The following is a 10,784-nucleotide window of genomic DNA, read 5'->3' as shown; positions in this document are numbered from 1 at the left end:
ATTTGCCAGAACCTTCCTATTTATCTCACTTCCTCTTTCTCCAAGGAATTGGACTCGATTATCACTTCTTAGATATGGAACAACAAGAATCCTAAGATTTTGAAACCAAATGTACACAAATCCAAACTGAAGGGAGATCTGAGTTTACCGATATTCAAACATTATTACTGGGCTGCAAATCTACGAGCGTTGTCCTTCTGGCACCAGACGTCCCCAGACGTCTTAGTAATTCTAACAACCCCCTTTGGGTTAAAATGGAGGCTGACGTAGTAAGGGACTCCTCTTTAGAGGCCCTGCTTTTCTCAAGAGTGCGGGAGGCTGACAGTTTTAAGAAAGTTTTGTTCCAAAACAATCTGTGCGTATTTTGAACCAAATTAGAGGTTTCCTTGAGCTGCTAAACTCACATTCACATTTTTACCGTTACCTACAAATTAGGCATTTTGTGCAATCCAATATCAAGAATTATCAAGATATTACAAATGAACATAACTTTTTAATGTGCTCCTGGGCCCTCCTTACTTCAAACATCTGATTTCTACAGTTGTACATTTGTTTGATGACAGTGTTGAGGCGCGGACTACGAGGATAAGAGATGCTTGGAGGGAGAAACTGGATATAGAAATATCAGAATAAATGTGGGACAAGTGATTATCAAAAATTCATTCCTGCTCTGTTAACAGCAGACATCAATTAATACAATTTAAAGTTGTCCATCGGCTGCATTACTCCAAGGCTTGACTACACAAAATTTACTCTTTGACTTCCCCCATATGTGACATACTGTGCTATTTCTCGTCTTCTTGTCTGAGCACCTGAGCTGTATTTGTTTGTTGATGGGGTTTTTCTGATTTGAAAAATGTAAATAAGATATTGCAAAAGGAAATGTTTTTCCATGTGCCTCACTAATACACCATGGCGGTGTATATGAGATATGAAAAAACTCTGGAGCGAATAATGGCCTGAGTCGGGGGATCTGGGGGAATGTGTGCCGGTGGTGAGCGTCCTGCCCTGAATGGTAAATGGACTGATTCTTATATAGCGCTTTTCTACTCTCCTGGAGTACTCAAAGCACTCTATACAACATGCCTCATTCACCCATTCACACCCACTCATACAAGCACTTCTAAACTCAAGTGCAAACTAAACTACATTCACACACATTCATACTCCGATGAACGCATCAGAGGGCAACTTGGGGTTAGTATCTTGCCCAAGGATATTTGGCATGCAGACTGGGGAAGCCAAGGATCGAACCACCAACCTTCTGATCAGTAGCTGAGCTGCTCTACCACCTGGGCCACCCCTAGCTGGTGAACCAGCAGGCCATTCCTAAAGTGCCCACTACCTTCCACTGAGGTTTCGTTGGAGAACATTTGCATGGAAATCATTTGGCCATTTCACCACAGTGCAAAGGGAAATAATTTTTTTGTTATTTCTTGTGGTTTATGCAATGCAATATTCCCAAGCAGTGCCGCTGAGCAACATCTGTTGTTCACACTGTGGGAGGTGCCCCAGGCCTCCATGGGATTGTCTCCCTTTGAGTTACTGTTCGGCAGGAAGCTGCAAGGGGTGTTGCACCTAATTAAGAAGACTGGGAGGAAGGCCCAAGGACAGCTGAGAATGGATTTCAGTGTGTTCTGGACCTGAGAGCAAAGCTTGGGTAGGTTGTCATGGCAGAATGTTCTCCAGGCTAAGGAACGGCAGCAGTGCCCGTAATACAGTGGGGCTAGACTCATTTTAACAGGGACATAAAGTACTAGTATTGCTCCCTTCTTCTAGCTAAAAATTACTTGCCAAGTGGCAAGGACCCTTTGTGGTCACACAGGGAGTAGGGGGCATTACTACAAGGTTGTGCAGTCAGACAAAGGAGGAGCCACACAGGTATATCACCTTAACCTCCTCAAAGTGTTCTTCTCTAGTGAGCCTGGTGAAAGAAGGAGATTAGGGCCAGAGCTGGCAAGTTCCACCATTTCTGCCTCCCTCCATCTCACACAGACCCACAGAGTGGATGTTGCTGCACTGCAAAAGCAATTTGTAGACATGTTCTCCGGCCTGCCTGGTCACACCAACCTCATAGAGCACCATTGTGAAGCATGCCCTTGTGCAACTGTCACTAAGCACAGATCCTCACAGGGCTGCATTCGGAGCCTCTTATTGGAGCGTACACCAACCCACCCAACCAACCAACGTCATTGTCAAGTATACCGATAACATCACCATGTCTGGGATCATCTCTGATGGAGATTAGACAGGGCAGAGAAAAAATTGTCCTGTTGGTGCTCAGAAAATAACCTAATGGTGAACGTCCTTAAAAGAAAAGCCATAATGGTCTTCAGGAGACACAAACTCAAGCTACTCACACACACACACGGACTCTAGTCAGACCAAGTCTTTTTCTTTGCACTACTTCCAAGCACTTTGCAACTTTTTCTCTAATGTCTACCTTTCTATTTAAAAATCATCTCTGTTTTTGTATATCCCTTTTGATTCTATATATTTCTCCTGTGTGCTATTCATTCCTGAGGTATTCAGTGAACACATTTGTACTGCTAGACGCTCATGGAGTGCAGTCAGCTTTTTCAGCTGGTGTGAATCATGCTGGGGGCCTGGTGCTGCCCAACTCTTCATACTGGAGAACCTTTTTTGGATGTCTGCCACTGTGAAGTTTTATGGAGGTTGCTGTGGTCTGCGGCAATGCTCACTAGCCACTGAGCAGTGCCGTTATGGGTTGCGTCCTTCTCCCATATGCTCTTCCAGTATTGCTTTGTCTCCAGCCTCGGTGGTGCTGTTCTCATCTTGTTCTCCTGCCCCTGAGAGTACACCTTGGATGGTTCTGTGGAGAACAAGAAAGAAATTGTCAGAATGGGCAAAACACTAACTACTGGTAAAAGCAGTTGCTTGGGGCTGTAAGATCAGAAGAAGAAGAAGAAGTGTAGTCGGATGGATCACCGCAGATCACGCCCCACCACACCCATTAAATGGCAACACGCTTATAAAGAAAATGCATTTGAACAGAAGAGTTGAGTATTTGTGTCCACTTGTCAGATCTTTTCTGGCAGTCCTGAAAAGCTCATTCTGCCACTGGTGCTTCGTATTAGGTGGCCAATGTGCTGCTAATCAGGTAACTGATTGGTGCATGATTAGCAGTATCTGTAAGCATGGACTCGGCTACAACGGTCAGTTGGTCTCAGCTCCAAACATGCCACATTTGACTGATCTGGGCCTGTGCCACAGGATGATTTCACACAGGTGTTCTTCAAACCAGCTTGATGTAGGAATATTTAGAGTGAGCACTAACATTTGCTCCAAATTGAAGGACAATATAATTAGGAATGTCAGAGACAGACGGTGAACATCCCATGGAAACAAAACCACAAGAAGACTGTTTCCTCACCCTGTCTGCATTTAGGAACTGTAAGCAGTTTTCTACAGATTTGCAGTCAAGGTTTGCTGGACGATGTGGCAGACATTTCTCTACTCAGAGAATCCAAAGATTAGGATGTAAATAAACAGAAAAATAAAATGCAAACCATATAACAAACCAATCAGGCATAAAATTATGACCACTTGCCTAATATTGTCTGTCCTTTTGCTTCCAAAACAGCCCTGAGTCATCGAGGCATGGACTTCTCTAGACAGCTGAAGGTATGCTGTGATATCGGGCACCAAGATGTTAGCAACAGATCGTTTAAATCCTGTAAGCTGCAAGGTAGGTATTACAATCGCATGGTGAAGGCAGATGGTGTGTATTTTTGTGAGGACCACAGGAGGCAAAAACTGGGAAAAACTAAATAAATAAATGCAAAACCCGAAACACAAGAACACCTTGGAAGCCAAGGAAGGATTCACAAGAGAAACACAGCTGCACCGACCAAGGCGAAACTGATGCAACATATACACACAAGAGGGAGATCAGGGAAGTGGAAACACGTGGAGAAACAGCTGGGACCAATCAGGTGCGACGACACAGTGGGAAGCAAAACTGAGCACACTGAACATGGGACGCAAGACTGTCAAAATAAAACAGGAAACATGGGGACATAGACCTGAGACACACAGGCTTAACACAACATGAACAAACAGAGGCAAAAGATGAGACACAAGGTGATGAACAGGGGAAGACACGTAAGAGAAACAGTGACAGGACTTAGATACAAAGGGGGAGAGGGAGAGAGACTGAGGGACAGAGAGACAGGTCACACTGGCGACACAGGAGTGAGACAAACACACAAGAGAAACCTCACAGAGAATAAACCACAATCTGAGCACATACATGCGTGTATTTACATATATATTCATATTGTAAATGCAAGTATGTGTACTTGTGTATATATTGTTTTTTTGTTTTTTTTCTGTATATGTCTGAAATAAAGATACAATACAATGTGAGAAAACCACGTTAATCCATTGGATTGAGATCTGGGGAATTTGGAGGCCAAACCAACACCTCAAACTTGCTGTTTGTCCTCAAACCATTCCTAAACCGTTTTTGCTTTGTGGCAGGGTGCAGTATAACTTTGAAAGAGAAAACCTGGCTATCTATTTAATGTAAAAGAAAATGTGATTTATCAGACTAGGCCACCTTCTTTTGTTGCTCTGTGCTCCAGCTCACAGACACATTGTGGACAGAAATCAGCATGGGCACACTGACTGGTCTGTGGCCATGCAGCACCATACAAACTGTGATGAACTGTGTATTCTGACACCTTTCTATTATAACCAGCATTAAATTTTTCTCTCAATTTAGGCTACAGTAGCTCGTCTGTTTGATCAGACCACACGTGGAAGCCTTCGCTTCCCACATGCATCAGTAATCCTTGGCAGCTCATGCACCAGTCACTGGTTCATCTCTGTTTCTTCTTTGGACAAGTTTGATAGATACAAACAGACTGAAGACTGAGAATAAGCCACAAGAGCTGCAGTTTTGGAGATGTTGTGACCCACTGTTTTAGCAATTTGGCCCTTGTTAAACTCACTCAAATCCTTATGCTCGCCCATTTTTCCTGCTTCCATCACATTAACGTTGAGGACAAAATGTTCAGTTGTTCCCTGTAACACAGAGGACCTGCCAAGACTCAGAAGCTTGTGTTTTGCTTTTAATTTCATTCACCATGTCTCTGTGGCTCTTCACTGTGCACTTCAGCACGTTGCAGTGCTCTCTGCTCCAGCAGCTCTCTCGTCCTCTCCGCCCCAGCAGTAACTGAAATAGCGAAGGTATGATTAGATGATGCTCGCCGGCTGCGAAAACCAGCCTGGTCTTCAGCAAGTTTTCTCAAAGTTTTTCTTTGTTTATAGATTTGCAGTTTTTGGTTCAAGTCATCATCAGTATGTGCAGGGGAGGGCAGGAAATAGGTAAAACAGTCATTGTCTAGTGACATGTGGAAACCACGGTGGAGGCGCTGCCAGTGGTATTGGGGAGCTTGTCAAAAATAATGGAATTATGAACACAGAAAAGTAATGTTGAAGTTTGATCCATTATGCAATATCATCTGGGAAGTACCTGATTGGCAATAGCTTAATGTTTTTGTCTGAAAATGATCCCAAACACAATGTCAATACAGTTAACCTTCCTGCCTTCTTGGGACCTTTTTGTGCCACTGCTATGTGTTAAATGGCTGCCATTTCCACTGTGTTCAGTGGAATATAACCAAACTTGCCACAGGATAGTTTTTACCTGTCAATGTTAATATTCCAGTGTGAATTCCTTAAATCAGCCTAAAATGGCTGAGCAGCAGAAATCCCCACACCCATCACCCTGGGGACCATTTTCTGCCCATTGACTTCCATTATAAACGCTATTTTTCAACCCCAAATTATCATCATATGATTTTATTTTTTCTTCTTTTCTTGGATGTCAATGAAGACTCAGGGCCTTGAAGTTTTAATTTTTAAATTGCAAAAAAAATGCAAAAAAAATAATGGCAGGTCAAAATGTATGTTGGTGCCAATCTTTGGTCCATCTAAAGGCCTACTTATAATGACAATCACATATTACTTCAACTGGTTTTTTGTGGAAATATTTAGTTTCGTTTTTTGGTTTTTGGGGCTTATAACACAGGGCGCTCATGTAATAACACTGGGATTTGAAGGGTTAAAACAACGAAAATATAATTAAAACTTTACATGAATATTTCAGGGAGAAGTAGTTTTACAAGGTTGGCTAATTTAAAGTGGAATAAAATATGGATATATGGTCTTTTTATGGCGTGGCTGAGAATGGTCCCTAGGGTGATGGGTGTGAGTTTTTTAAAGGATGGCAGGAGGGTTAAAGCATACATGTGCAGAAGAACACACAGCAAAAGACAGAGAATGACCTCCCCAGAACCAGGACCGCATTTTGATTGAAGCAGAATGAGATCATCTCATGACAGAGAATAGAACAAAAGGCAGCCAACAGTACTGTCATTCAAGAAGCTCGGAGAACTATTTCTTAAGGCTGCTTAAAGAAATTATAAGAAAGCTTGCCTAAAAGAGTTCATGCTGTGTTGAAGAATAAAGCTCATTAGAGTCAAAGGAGCTTGCAAAGAAAAGCGTCTGGACTTCTTTAAGTTGCTTGAAGACGTTTCACCTCTCATCCGAGAAGCTTCTTCAGTTCTAAGGTCAAATGGTGGAGAGTCCCAGATATAAACCTAGTGGGAGTATCCCCCCACAGAGGGACAAAAGGACCCCCTGATGATCCTCTAATCGCCTGAGCCAAGGTGTGAAACTGGGCGTGGGTCCCAATCAGCCAGAGTTTCGGGTGTGTTCATTGTGAAACCTGGCCCCACCTTATCATGCGAATTCCTGAGGTCAGATGGCCCAGGATGTGAGTGGGCGTTAAGGCGTCTGGGAAGGGATCTCAAAACTGGATTATAGATGGCAGAGAGTTGGTGTCATAAACCCCCGCCTCTGTTCAAAGATGGTCGCTCACAGTGGACATAGATGGCTTCTTTCACTCCTCTTTCAAACCATCTGTCCTCTCTGTCCAAAATGTGAACATTGGCATCCTCGAAAGAGTGTCCTTAACGCCCACTCACATCCTGGGCCATCTGACCTCAGGAATTCGCATGACAAGGTGGGGCCAGGTTTCACAATGAACACACCCGAAACTCTGGCTGATTGGGACCCACGCCCAGTTTCACACCTTGGCTCAGGCGATTAGAGGATCATCAGGGGGTCCTTTTGTCCCTCTGTGGGGGGATACTCCCACTAGGTTTATATCTGGGACTCTCCACCATTTGACCTTAGAACTGAAGAAGCTTCTCGGATGAGAGGTGAAACGTCTTCAAGCAACTTAAAGAAGTCCAGACGCTTTTCTTTGCAAGCTCCTTTGACTACGATGACCTGGATGACTGAGAACCTTCACAGACAAAGCTCATTAGAATTCTGCAAGCTTTGTTTTTTCCTTTGTTTTAATGTATGTACTACAAGTGAAAAGTTTGGACACAGCTTCTCATTTAATGGTTTTTCTTTATTTTCATGACTGTTTACATTGTAGATTCTCACTGAACGCATCAAAAATATGAATGAACACATATGGAACTTTGCTATAAACAAAAAAAGTGTGAAATAACTCAAAACATATTTGATATTTTAGATTCTTCCTAACAGCCCCTTTGCTTTGATTCCTGCTTTGCACACTCTTGGCATTCCATGAGCTTCATGAGGTCGTCTCCTGAAATGGTTTCCAACAGTCTTGAAGGAGTTCCCAGAGATGCTGAGCACTTGTTGGTCCTTTGTGAACAACTCTGCGGTCCATCCCATCCCAAACCATCCCTGGTTTTAGGTCAGGTGACTGTGGAGGCCAGGCCATCTGGGCAGCACTCCATCACTCTCCTTCTTGGTCAAACAGCCGTGACACAGCCTGGAGGTGTGTTTGGGGTCACTGTGCTGTTGAAGAATAAATGATGGTCCAACTAAATGCAAACCAGATCGGATGGTGTGTCACAGCAGGATGCTGTGGTAGCCATGATGGTTCAGTGTGCCTTCAGTTTTGAATAAATCCCCAACTGTATCCCTGCAATGCAACCCCCACACCATCACACCTCCTCCTCCATGCTTCATGGCGGGAACCATGCATGTAGAGACCATCTGTTAAGTCTAATTGTTTAATGTTGCCATTGTGTTTCTTAAATTTGTATAGTCTTAGTTTAAGCAGTAGGATCAAAGCTATTCCTTTGATCCTGACCACCTCTCCAACCACTCTGTACTGGGGGAGGTTTTATTGTAGATACATCCTATCTGAAAGATCTGTTTCTTTTGATGTAAGCTTCCTGCGTTTACGACCCTTTGGTCAGCAGGAGGTCTCTCACACACACACACACACACACACACACACACACACACACACACACACACACACACACACTCTTACAGAAGTTCACACATATACATTTACATACAGTGCCTTGTCTTTGTAACCAAAGGGGGTTGCAAGGGGAGGTGTTTTGTAAACTATTGTTTGAAGTTTGTCAATAAAAGGCAGTGAGAGGAGGCCATCATCGTGGTCATTGTCGTGCGGGACACAGATGAGAGGCCTCCCTTGCGCAAGTAATGGATCGATCGACTGTCTTGTTTTCTTCATGATGAATAAGTCTCTAGAATTAGCGGGGTTTGTGGAAACACAGACCCAACACCATCTGTTCACCTTTTCTCCTCTGAACAGCTGATGTAGAGATGTGTCTGCTACTGGAGCTCTGTGTGGCATCTATCTGGGCTCTAATCTGAGCTGCTGTTAACTAGTGATTTCTGAGGCTGGTGACTCAGATGAATTTATCCTCAGCAGCAGAGGGGACTCTGGGTCTTTCTTTCCTGGGGCGGTGAGACAGTTTCATTGTAGCGGTTGATGGTTTTTGCGACTGCACTTGGGGCACATTCAAGTTTTCCAGACTGACCTTCAGTTCTTAAAGTAACGATGGGCTGTTGTTTCTCTTTACTTAGCTGATTGGTTCTTGCCATAATATGAATTCTAACAGTTGTCAAATAGGGCTGTCAGCTGTGTACCAACCTGACTGCTGCACAACACAACTGATGGTCCCAACCTCAATAAAGAAGGCAACAAATGAACCCTGACAGACACACCTGTGAAGTGAAACCATTTCAGGTGACGACATCATGAAGCTCACTGAGAGAAGGCAGAGGGTTTGCAGCACTGTCAACAAAGCAAAGGGCGGCTACTTTGAGGAATCTGTGATATAAAACATATTTAGAGTTTTTACCAGTTTTTTTTTTGCTACATAATTCCATATATCTTGCTTCATATATTTGATGTCTCCAGTTTGTATCTTCAATTTATTAAGTAGTACAAATAAAGAAAAACATACATTAAATAAGGAGGTGTGCCTAAACATTTGACTGGTAGCGTGTATATATATCTATAACTTAAACTAACATTTGAAACAGTAGTAGTATGATGGACCGAGTTGAAAAAGCAGGAGTACCAGAAATTAATAGAAAAATAGAGTTGCCATTTATTTAACCCCAAAATTATATTTACAAAAGTAATAAACTTAAGCTCATAAAAGAAACAAAAAAAACTAAACCCAGGCAAAAACTGCAAACTTAACAAAACAAATCACTGCCCAAACAAACATGACTGACCTAAACATGAAATGACACACAGGGGTTTATATAATGGCTGATCAGACCACTATGACACACGAGGGGGTAACTAAACAAAACACAGTCGTAAACAAACAATGATGTACAGTCTGGTTTGTTAACAAACAAAAGATCAAAGAAGAAAATCAAAACTACTAAACCTTAAACTCAATATTTAACTAAGTACAAATACTGTGTTTTATTTAAAGAAAACACACATTCTCCCCTTCAGCAAGAAGTGGTGGTGCGGTCCAGTTATCTCGCTTCGTATTTAAGGGCTTTAAACCCTGGCCGCCACGTTTTGTCTGGCAACTCCCAGGGATCGTGGCAGGTAAGAGGAAAGAAAAACAAAGGTAAGTCAAAAATCAAAGTAATGAACTGGTATGCATACAAAAGTAAACTAAATGTGCACGCTTACAAATAGAACAAATATATCCAAACCAAACAATAAACTTATTGGAAACTAAAGTGTGTTATTGTGTTCAAATGAAAAAATACATAGGAGTTACCGACTTTTAGGGCGTGGGTTTGGCCATCACAAGCAGGCAATTTAAAAAAATAAAATGCAACGTGTAAAAATCAACCCAAAAATGGAGAAAGACTGTAGACAGCTGTCAGATATGTAAACGATATAAGAACAAATAAACGATATCGAATTAGGAACAAGTAAAATAATGTAATTGTTATCTCACCGCCTAATCATCCAGAGTTATACATGACTCCAAAACTGCAAAAAAAAAAGTTGTCAAGGTGTCACGATCCTGGGTCTTATGACCCAGTGTTTTGAGTTTTAGTTCTTTTGATGTTTATAGTGTATGTTTAAGCTTATTAGGTTTCCTATGTTCATTTGCTTATTAGTTCCCCCTTGTGTTTTCAACCCCTGTGAAGTCTCCCTTGCCCTTCCTGTGTTTCATGTCTGTTTGTCTTATGTTGTCATGGCTGCGTCTCATTATATTTCCTGTTTTATTTTGAAGGGGTCCTGTGTTCCTATGTTCAATGTTTTTAGTTTTACTCTCTCCTTGTGATGTCGTTATGTTCATGTGTGTCAGCTGTTTCTCCATGTGTTCCCACTTCCGTCATTATCCTCCTGTGTGTATTTAGTCCGTGTGCTTTCAGTCATTCTTTGTCAGGTTGTCTGCTCATCCATGTACAGCTCCCAGTTTAGTTTCACCAATGCCCTTTTGTTTGTACCTTTTTTGCTAGCC

This window comes from Rhamphochromis longiceps, linkage group LG20, assembly GCF_057381845.1.
Source record: "Rhamphochromis longiceps isolate RC_006_pf linkage group LG20, R_longiceps_female_GT1.1, whole genome shotgun sequence".
NCBI classification, from domain to species: Eukaryota; Metazoa; Chordata; class Actinopteri; order Cichliformes; family Cichlidae; genus Rhamphochromis; species Rhamphochromis longiceps.
Note: the sequence above shows the minus strand (reverse complement) of the source record.